This window comes from Lactuca saligna, chromosome 3, assembly GCF_052625555.1.
Source record: "Lactuca saligna cultivar CGN05327 chromosome 3, ASM5262555v1, whole genome shotgun sequence".
Taxonomy (NCBI): Eukaryota; Viridiplantae; Streptophyta; class Magnoliopsida; order Asterales; family Asteraceae; genus Lactuca; species Lactuca saligna.
The window spans coordinates 65,101,133-65,112,295 of record NC_136419.1 but is presented as its reverse complement, the minus strand read 5'-3'; the positions used below and the strand labels follow the sequence as shown (position 1 = coordinate 65,112,295).

The 11,163-nt window shown below is 31.9% G+C and overlaps 1 long non-coding RNA gene across 3 annotated transcripts; it reads right to left on the bottom strand.

The window, feature by feature from the left end:
• Positions 1–255: 255 nt before the first annotated feature.
• Positions 256–9,748, bottom strand: LOC145036732 (uncharacterized). Of its 3 annotated transcripts, none has more exons than XR_013678536.1 (6): positions 9,366–9,748; positions 9,116–9,272; positions 8,709–9,032; positions 8,202–8,321; positions 7,436–7,506; positions 256–423 (listed from the first exon to the last, which is right to left on the bottom strand). It is a non-coding gene; the product is annotated as an uncharacterized LOC145036732 (long non-coding RNA). The 3 variants fall into 3 exon arrangements; XR_013678535.1 differs by lacking the exon at positions 256–423 and adding an exon at positions 7,036–7,283; XR_013678537.1 differs by lacking the exon at positions 7,436–7,506.
• Positions 9,749–11,163: the final 1,415 nt, after the last annotated feature.

Below are 11,163 nucleotides of genomic sequence, written 5' to 3'. Positions count from 1 at the left end.
TCGTTGTGACACTGGTTTTAGTATGAATGCAGACTAGTATACTTAATTAACTATTTTAGTATTTAAAGTATAGACTCTTGGTCAGAGTGTTTTAATCCCAAATGGGTTTATAGTTTAGTATATCTTTTATGGGTTGATATACTTGCTTCACTATAAACAATGCTCTAATACCAATCTGTCACACCCCAAAACCAAGAATGGCGAAAACGTTCTGGGGCGGAGGACGTCATGTAAAGTATCACAACACAGTAAATGTAAATAAGCAAACAACATCATCCATTGCGTTAAATATAAAATTTTAATACAAGCGTGTTCCGTACAGTTTTAGACACCAAAAATATAATTTAAATCAAAATAGTATGATGAGTCTTGAATGCGCTCCATCTTCTCAAAAGCTAGCATCGGTACCTGACTACTGATGACCTGAGAATACAAGTTATTTTGAAAGAGTTTATCAGCATTAAGCTGGTGAATTCATAAATATTTTAGTGTCGAGGTTTGTTATCAAAACGTTTGAACCTGTTGCAAGTATGAGTTGTAAATGTATGTAAGTGTTTGTAAAAGTTTGAATCTCTCAGAAAAACCTATATTTTCTGTTAAAGTAGCCCTCTACCAAGGCTTAACTGTTTTGTATGCTCGTTTGATGTAAAAGTGTGTAATTTCCCAAGTGTAACTATCATTTAACAAAATATAGTTTGTACATTAAAGTTTAAGTGAGGTTATCACCAAAATGTAATGGGTAAATTATTGTAGTACGGTAGTTTTGTTTTATATGAACTACTGTTGTACTAACTACCTTAAACCGGGTTTATATTAAGGTATCGTGTGATAAATTGCACCATACTATCGACTGGTAACATCGACAACGTATAGTCGAAAAATAAGGTATGACGTTTGGCACCCGCAGACCTGTCGGTCCCACTGTAGCTAGCAGCGAGGTGTAGGATAGTCAATCCAGTATAGATCTATACGCAAACTCACGCTCTCCCTCCAAGAGACTCTGGCTACAACTCGGGTCATGTCAATTAAGACATGCTCCCATACAGTGGATCACAATTGTTAACGTATTCGTGTATATGCAATATAATGTTACTTGTTCTAGTATCGTTGTATATGTTCTCTTAGTAATAAGTATTGACTCCTGAATGAACTGACTCGTTGATCTAGAAATTGTAGTAGTATGATCCCGTGTTACCCCGATGGTAACTTACTAACGAGGTGATGATAAGTATGAATATGGAAGTACTTTTATGTCAATACATGTATATATGATATATAACTAATATTGAAACGACCCTTGGATGGTCACCCGAAATTCCACCAGACCACATCCAAATCGAGGAAAAGGAAATAGGACAGGTGGCTTTCCTAAGCCCTTTAAACATTATTTATACAGCTATACATATATGAGCATGCAAATTTATAGGTAGTAAAACAAAGTTTACAATAAAGCATTTGATAAGTAAAAGAGTTTGTAAAACATTTTGAAGTAAAACAGTTTGAACAGTGATAAAATCATTGGTTTCGTAGTTATTAATCACATGTGATTAATGCAATTACATGTGATCGAAGCAATAACTATAAGTGTTTAACGTGTATTCCCCCCCCCCCCCCATAAAGTATTTAAAACATTTAAAAGCATTTCAAAGGTTGAATAAAGGGGTATGAACTCACTTGGGAGTTTGAAGATAGCGAGATCGAAAACCGGGCAGAGTTTCATCTCGGGAAACGGATTTTTCTCGGGATTCTCGGGAATCTCGGGAGTAAAATCGACTCTCGGGACTTGAGCAAAAAGACCAGAGCTTCGGGTTTGAACGGACACGGAAATCGAGGCAAGATCGTGAGAGAAAGAGAGAAAATGAACAACTTTTTCGGAAAGGCTCGCATCCCTTTTATAGGGGTGCTGAACCGCCTCCGAACGCGGGGCGTACGGGCGTACACAGCGCGTACCCGTACGTCATCGCTTACGTATTTCAGATGGAGCGGGTCGGATGGGACGGCGGGTTGGGTAGCTTCGCATAGGGAGACGTGGACGATCCGAGGCCGTGCCCTCGAGTACGCGGGGCGTACGAGGGTACGCGGCGCGTACCTCGGCCCTAGGCTGACTCCTCTTCGGATAATACCGAATTTTTAATAATAATTATATATAAATTATTTATCAAACTTCAAAAATTCATATCTCCTTCATACGAACTCCGTTTTCGACGTTCTTTATATCCCCGCGAAGGTGAGACTACAATCTACAACTTTCGTTTAGACTCCATTGGCAAATTCCGAAATTATTTTTATTATTTATTTATTAAAATGACGTGATTAAGGAATTTCTTTAAAAATTCATAACTTCTTTATCTGACGTCGGTTTTTGCCAGACTTTTTACCGTTGAAATACTATTGTCGAGACCTTCGATTCTCTTTTAGGTCATCCCGGCCAAATGTCGCTCGATCTCCGTTTCGAGTTTTTAGCTGTCTGTTGCTAAGCTGAACTTGGAAAAATCATAACTTCAATATACGAAGTCGGATTTGGGCGTTCTTTTTACGTACGATCATGGTTTAATGAGATTTAAACATAGAAGAATTTAAATAGAAACTTTTTGGACATTTTATTATCAAAGTTAATTTTATTAACTCAAAAATGTTTACAATACTTGACCTATTAGGCCATTACAAAGAGTTGAAATATCGGGTTGTCACAATATATATATATATATATATATATATATATATATATATATATATATATATATATATATATATATATATATATATATATATATATATATAATCTACAAATATGTTAGGTATAACACGGGTAGATGAAATAATTGATGTGTGATAAAATGATGAGAGACCTCGATGTTGTTGTTGTTCCAGTCATCTAGCGGAGTATAGATGAAGACCACAGACTTTTCTAGACAGTCGAGTGGAACACTGGCAGTAAAGTCCTCTTAGCAGTAAAGTCCATCCCGATGATAAATCCTTAGACTAAGTCTCTTGTGATAGGTGTTTAGGGACGTAAAGTGAGGATAACAGGAATGAGTAATCAGGGATATTGTTGGTTGATGAAATTAAAAAATTTATTGTAGGTTGTTGAAGTTAATAAATTTATTATTTGTGGGTCGAAAAACCCTATATGCTCACCAGGCTCCCAAGCCTGACCCATTCAACTTTTTATATTACAGGCAGTGGACCCAGAGCATAGTTGGATGATGATGAGAGATTTTTGGATTATAGGCTAGTAGATGTAAATAACTGTTGTAATGCATATAATGTACTGTTTATGCTTTTGGTCTATACCAATGTGGACATCCCGAGTTTTGTAATGAAATGAAAATACATTTATTTAAGAAATGCTTTCATAAAAATATTTTTTTTATCATACTTTGTTTTGGGACAAATTCCACATATTTTTATAGGAGAGATTACTCATATTTTATTTTGCAATTATAAACTAAATTGGTCTTTTCTGGACGAGAAATTGGGGATGTCATAATATAATATAAACTTAAACGACATTTGGACAAATAACTATACCTTAAGCCTACATCCAAAAAAGGAAACGGAAAAAAAGCGAGTTATTAGTCATAAGCCATTTAAATCTTATTTATACAAATATATCTATGTAAATATGATTATTGGCAAAATATAAGTTTGAAAGGAGTTTGTAAAACATTTAAAAGAGTTAACAATATTTAAAAGATTTTTGGTGACTTGATGTCATTTTTGAAATATTTAGAAACCATTTGTTTGTAACACAATTTCCTTGTGTTAGACTTGTATTCCCCCCCTAAAACTGTAAAAATAGTGAAAATGAAGGGGTATGAACTTACCTTTTGCGAGTTCCCGGTGAAGATACGGTGTTGTAAAGCGAAATCCCCAAGTTAGAACTCGGGATAAAACTCGAATCCTAATTTATATTAATATCAAAATTAAATATAAATTAGATTTTATAATACTGCTTAAAGTGTTAAACAACACTTAATTATCGTAAGGAGACTTACAATAATACTTAGGATATCGTTTCTGTGTTTTTTGTGTTCTTCGTGAAAACTAGTGTGTTTATGCGTTTTCGGCCCAATATAAGATGATTGGAAGGTGTTTATGATCTGTTTACAAGATCAAGGTGTGATACTTGTGAGATTCTAAGTTGAATTCAATAGAATTTTGAATGTAATTCAAGAAAAGAAGTTTCACATATTCTTGAGGAGAGAGGAGGGAGTTTTTGGTTGGATTTTTGAGAGAAAATGATGAGATTTCGGCTAATGTGTGAAGAAATGAGCTTTATTTTTGGTTGTATATATATATATATATATATATATATATATATATATATATATATATATATGGAGTAATAAAGCATGTCGGTCTATGGGTTCTCGGTCGAGAATACATACCGAGGCTTTGGTTATCGGCTAGGAACTCAAACCAAGGAGATAAGATGTGAGATTTTAGGCTGTAAACACATCCCGAGGAGGGGAGAACACATCCTGTTGAGATAAGGTTTCTAGAAGGAGTCTTGCATGTTTGTGGTCCGAGCTGTTTGCGGCTGCGAACAGTTTGCGGTCTGAATAAAGAATGAAATGCATGCGAGGGTTTTCGGTCCTACCGAGAATCCTCGGTTCTTCTTAGATTTTTCCTTTCTTATTTCAACAACACTTTACCAAGTGCTTAAGTGTATAAAATATATCAATTTAACTTTATTAAATTAACAATTTACAAAGTTTGACTTTTATTTGATGAGTTTAACTTGTGTTGACTTTTACAAAGTAGAAAATAACGGGTTGTCACATTTGGTAAAATGGATATTTATTTTTAGAAGTAGACTATTATTTTGGGACAAACCAAAAAGGAAACATAGACTATTAATATGGGACGGAGGAAGTAATATTTTAATCTGATTTTAAAATATAGTTACCATATCTGATTCAAGAGGCTTCCAGAACCGTTTCTAAGCTTATTCAAAACCGTCCAACCCTCGGTAGGATATAAAAATGCCTTCCTTATCCAACTATTGAACAATTGCAATTCACCCACTGCATATTTTAATTAATTCTAATTAATCCAAAATTAATTCAAATTAATTCTGACTAATTCTTAATTAATTAATATTTGTTTCTAATTAGTATATTAATAATATAATATATTAATAAATCATTTATCTATTTCTTAATATCAAGTCAATCCATTTCTTGATTATAAGGGCAATCCAAAAAGGACTTTACTTTTATTTACTAAGATTATACCAATTTAGTTAAGATTTTAGACACTTAATCTAACGGGTACATGTTGGGAAAGGGGATATGAGTTTGTCCTGTTTATTATTTGCGGATGATGCCATATTTTTTGTCTAATGGAAGAGATATAATATTAAAAATATAGTTAGAGTTTTGCATTGTTTCTACATGGTTTCGGGTCTGAAAATAAACAAGCATAAATCGAATCTATATGGAGTGTTTGTTTTGAATAGAGAGGTAGATGGTTTGGCCTCATTCGTGGGTTGTAGAATAGACAAACTTCCTTTCATGTACTTGGGTCTTGTAGTGGTTAAAAAATGTCTAGTGTGGTTGGATGGAAAATCATTATTGGTAGGTTTTTAGAATATACTCTTTAAATGTAAAGTGTCAACTCTTTCTATTGGAGTTAAATCAATACTCATAATATCAGTTTTAGGATCTCTTGGTATATATTTCCTGCCCTTGTTTCTTATGTCTGTTAGAGTGGGAAAAACTCTAGAAGCGTTATGTGTTAGTGGAAAATCTAAAAATAAAATGGATTGAATGGGATGTTTTTCCCACTGATAAAAAAGATAGAGGTTTTTCTATTGGTAATTTGGTTTCTTTTAGTTTAGCTCTTCTTCAGAAGTGCCACTAGAGATTTTTAAATAATGATAATCTTCTTTGGGTTAATGTCACTAAACAGTTTTATGGGTCTTATGGGGGTTTTAATTGTTCTGGTTATATTAGGTCAGGACCCTTGGCTCGTGTTTTGGCTTTTAATTATTGGCTTCAAAACTATGGGGTGGAGGTCAATTCTCCTTTTAAGAGAATTGTTGGTAATCGATAAAGATTCTGAAGATTATTTAAAATGGACCAAGATAAAGATTGTACAATTGTTGATAGAGGAATAAATGAAGAGTGGATTTGGTCTTAATGGCATCATATCATAGGAGTGAAGAAATTATTCAATTTTCGAGTCTTATAGAAGTTATCCAGAATATGTCTTTCAATCAACAAGTGGACAGATAGTGGTGGAAAATTGGTGATGATGGTTCTTTCAAGGTTAGAGATACTAGGATGTGGATTAATGATGCCATTTTACCTTCTCTGGATATGGAAGCTAGATGAAATCTTTATGTCCTAAGAAAGATAAATATTATAATTTAGCGTGCTTTGTTGAATGGAATTTTGATTATGATAAATATAGCAAATAGAAATATGGATGTTCCCTCGGCGTTGTGTCCAATTTGTGAGCTCAACACAGAGCAACTTGATCACCACTTTATTAGTTGTGTAGTGGGGGCTAAAACATGAAATGCAATCTTTTTTTACTTGATATTGATTGTTTGGATATAGATTTCGTTCATGGGTTGTTTAATGTCATTGATAATAACAAGTTAAGTTCAAGGAAGAAAGTGGTGGTGGATGCGATTGTTTGTACCTCAATATGGTACATTTGGAGGTTTAGAAATGACATGGTGTTTCAGATGGGAAAGATACAAAAAAGTGAAATTGTTGACTCTATTAAATAGTTATTGTTTTTGTAATTTTCAAATAGGAAACATAGATGTTCCTTTAGGTTGGATAAATTGGCTTCAAAATCCTTTAAACTTTTTGTAATTGTTTTCTAGCTTCTTACTAGTTTATATTTATATTGGTGGTTAGCTGTTTAAAAAAAAAAGATAGTCACAATGATGTTATACCAAAGTTAAGGCTTGCATGTAGTCATAGTCAGTTGTCGTATGTCATGCTCTCGCATCACAAAACCTACTTCATCGGGAATTATCATCAAAACAAGTTATACATGGCCGAAACATACAACTACAATCATAGTCCATCTTGGTGACAACAGATGCTGGAAATTTGTTTGTTTGTAAGGGGTGGTGACAAAATTTTAAGATAAAAAAGGCTTACATCATAATAAAATATTAATTTTTTTACATCTACAAATAGTTATACAGTCTGTAAAATTCAGAAAGAAATTGAGAATGAAAAAAAACCATCTAAATAGGAACAATGTTTGGAAAATTCAATCTCAAAAGATCATAATCATCGGTGTCATTTATTAACCTATTGAAAACAAATAATAATTAAAACATATATATATATATATATATATATATATATATATATATATATATATATATATATATATATAGTATTATGCTTCATTTTAAAAGAATGCAACTAAATAAAATTTATAAAAATAAAAGAAGTAATACCTTATTTTACTTTAAGTTGTGAGTGTCTTTGTCTTTGTTTTTTAATTTATCCTATAACTTGGAAAGGATCCCTGCGTTGCAAGGGTTAAAATGTATTTGTTAATTGATTAAATATTTAAGAAGAAGGGTTAATTAGTGTTAGTATGTGGGATACTTTAGTAAACAGGATAATGTTTTATTTATTTATACATGGACGATAATAGGGGTGAACATTTGGACATGATCGGATCGGTGAACCGGACCAGACCAAACCATTTTTTGGATCCCCGGGTCGGTTGTCGGTTCTAGGAATTTATCAAAACCTGCCCGGTCCGGTTTTTACCTTGTTTAGAATTGGTTCGACACGATTTTAAAAAAATTGTAATCTGTGAAAATTTTTAAACAACTATAACTCATTTGTTTAAAGTCAGATTGACACGCGGTTATTTCCAACGTTTAATTTATAGTTTGTAGATGAATTTAAACTATAATTTTGTTTATTTTGGTATTATATTCAATGTGTTATAGTCTTTCAAAGTTGAGCTATCAAATAAAAGGGTTCTTGGACCCGTTTAGACAGGTGTAATTGGTTGAGATGATCACAATATAAAAAAGGTAAATATATAAACCCCAAAATTTCTTAAAATTCATTATTGGATACAATTTAATTAGGGTGATTGAAATCTAATATTAAGAGGATTTGTGTAAAATTTATTAAAGCTCAAACTAAAACATGTGATAAACAATACATAGATTGGAAATGAAGAGGGTATAAATGGAATTTTACCATCAACATCAAGCATTGCATGATATAGAGTCTTTGGTTTAGTAATTTTCCGCATTACATGTTTATTTGCTTTAATTTCCCTCAGATTTGCCTCATCCCCATTCACACCTTTCGTACCGCCTAATACAATCATTAAACAAATTATAAAATTTCACATGGAACATTTTATAACTAAAAATTAAGAAAATGTATTGACGAGTACCCATTGCAAACATTATTTAAGTTAGAAGGCATATAAATACACCCACTTCATGTTTAATATAATAAAATTGCATACTAACAGAGAGGGAAAGTATTTCCTACCAAAATTGTTTGTTTTCATCCATCTTAATAGAAAATCTTTCTTCACTAGACTACTTTAAACAAAATTTGAATGAGAAACGTGATATAGAATTTAGAAAATGCTTTAAAAAAGGGTTTCTATGGATTTACACAAACAAATACAAGGTTTTTGATAGGATAAATTCAGAATTATCTCATCATATCAAATGAAAGAAATACACATACCCATATGGACCGTTTGTTATCAATCTAATATGTGATGCCATTCACCATCGACTCCCTTCAGTAACCAACCCTTTGACCAAATCACAAATTGGTACATGTTTGTCCTCACCATCGATGCCATTACAAAAGACCAAGCTCCAAAATTGATGCGTAAAATCAACAAATAACAGAAATTATAGATAATCTTACCTGACTAAATGAAATCGAAACAAAAAATGAGAATGCAAGGTGAGGGGAGAGAATTCTTAAACCTTCCGGTACCGGTATTTTAACCGGCAAGTCAGCCGACCCAAAATTACAAGCTAAGCAGCCACCCTAAAAACCCTTGAATCCCAACGTCGATAACAATAGTAAGACAGGGAAGAAACAATAGAAAGAAAAGTGAGAATTTTGAGAACACAACATACATAGAAAAGGAAGGAGTCGATTGTGAACACAAAACAATGAGAAGCGGTGGGAAGTGGTTTGTGGAAGAATTTTATTGTTTAAAAAAGGTTGAGCAACATAAAAACACAATTGAAGTGGGTTTCTTTGAGTCGGTCTTCTTCCGAAGCTCAATTCGATCTAAAAACGGCAACAAATAAATTCGAGATGAGGAGAAGCAGGACGAAATTATGGATGAAACAAATTTTTTTCAATAGAAATATACAAAAATACCTGAGATTGGAACTTTGGGAGCAATTTTCCGGTAGATTTTGTGAAGACAGTGAATCGACCGTCCTACTCAGTAATCGCTTCGCTAGAGCAGCAAGCTTGAGAAACGATGGAGAGAAGGCGCAGTGTGTAGAGTGAGCAGCTAGATGGGGTGGTGGTCTGGTGGGCATGAAATTGTTGGCTTTGTGCAAGTATTAGATCAGAAGAATGGTGGTGTGAGTAGACAATTGAAGAACATCAAAAAATCAACACATATACGGTGGCTCTATCCTGCTGAAACCACGTTGAAAGCATTCTTCGTTTGAAACGACATGGAAAGCACTCTCCCAAAGGAAGAGGAGAGAGTGGGAAAGAAATATGATACGAAGAGAAGACTGGAAACAATGATGAACGAAACAAAAAGAGAAATAAAAAAAATAACAAAATAAATAAATAAATAACCTACCAACAAAACAAAAGTATTGTTCCTAAGCATCGTTGTCAAAATCGCGATCTCGATCCTACGATCCTACGTATGAAAAACGACCCGGGTCGTAAAATAATCGTATTTGGGGTAGGATCGTAGGATCGAGATCCGATCCGATTCTACTTTCCTTTGATTTTTTTATTTTTTATTTTTTTGCAAATGATTCTTTTTACCATTTTATGTCTTTTACCATTTACCAATCTATCATTTATCATTTTTTATTGTAACTTATGACTAATATTTTGAAGTTTTTATAATTTTTGAACGAAAAATTAAATGTTTGAAATATTTTTCATGATTAAGTATTATAAATTAAAATTATATTCTATTTTGTGGAATCTTAGGATCTCAATCTCAATCTTACAAACTCAAAAACGATCATAGGTAGGATCCCGATCTTAACAACCTTGTTTCTAAAGCAACATACTTTATATTTAAAGTTTTATTTTTATTATATATTTTATTTTATTTAACTTAATTTCGTTTAAGTTAGAAAAAATAAAATGTATAATAAAAATAAAACTTTATCTTCTGATTAGAGAATTAAATAGCAATGTAGCTAGCAACTTTTTAATAGAAACCTCGTTGACAAATAAAATAGATACAATATCTTCGTTAATTGTCAAATTAGAAAGCTATTTATGAACAAGAAGCCAACATACTTTATATTTAAAGTTTTATTTTTATTATATATTTTATTTTCTTTAGCTTAATTTCGTTTAAGTTAGAAAAAATAAAATGTATAATAAAATTAAAACTTTATCTTCTGATTAGAGACTTGAATAGCAATGTAGCTAGCAACTTTTTAATAGAAGTCTCGTTCGTTAATTGTCAAATTAAAAAACTATTTATGAACAAGAATGATTAATTGACGAATCCTGTTTAATAAATGAATTTTTTTTGCCACTTGTCAATTTCCAATAAGTTTTGATACTTATCATTTTTTATTTGTTTCAATTTTTAAAATTAAAGTCATAGACTTATATATGTAAATTATTAAATATTATATATATGATATTAAATTGTAATAAATATATTTTTCTTTTTTTATTTTAAAGTTGTACATTAAAAAATATGTTCTGTTTACATTTTAATTTAATGCTTAATTTTTTTAAATCAACTCGTGTAATACACGGACCTCACACCTAGTGGAATATAAATTTAATTGGTAATTAAATAAAAATAAATGGGGGTAAAGACGGTTTGATTCTAAGCATGCGACCTATTGTTCATATTTTTAATATCCATGTGTTTGTGCTAAAACTAACAAAATATTTTGTTGTCATTGATTATAAAATAATAGTTTTATCATTAATTTAATATAAAATATTTTAA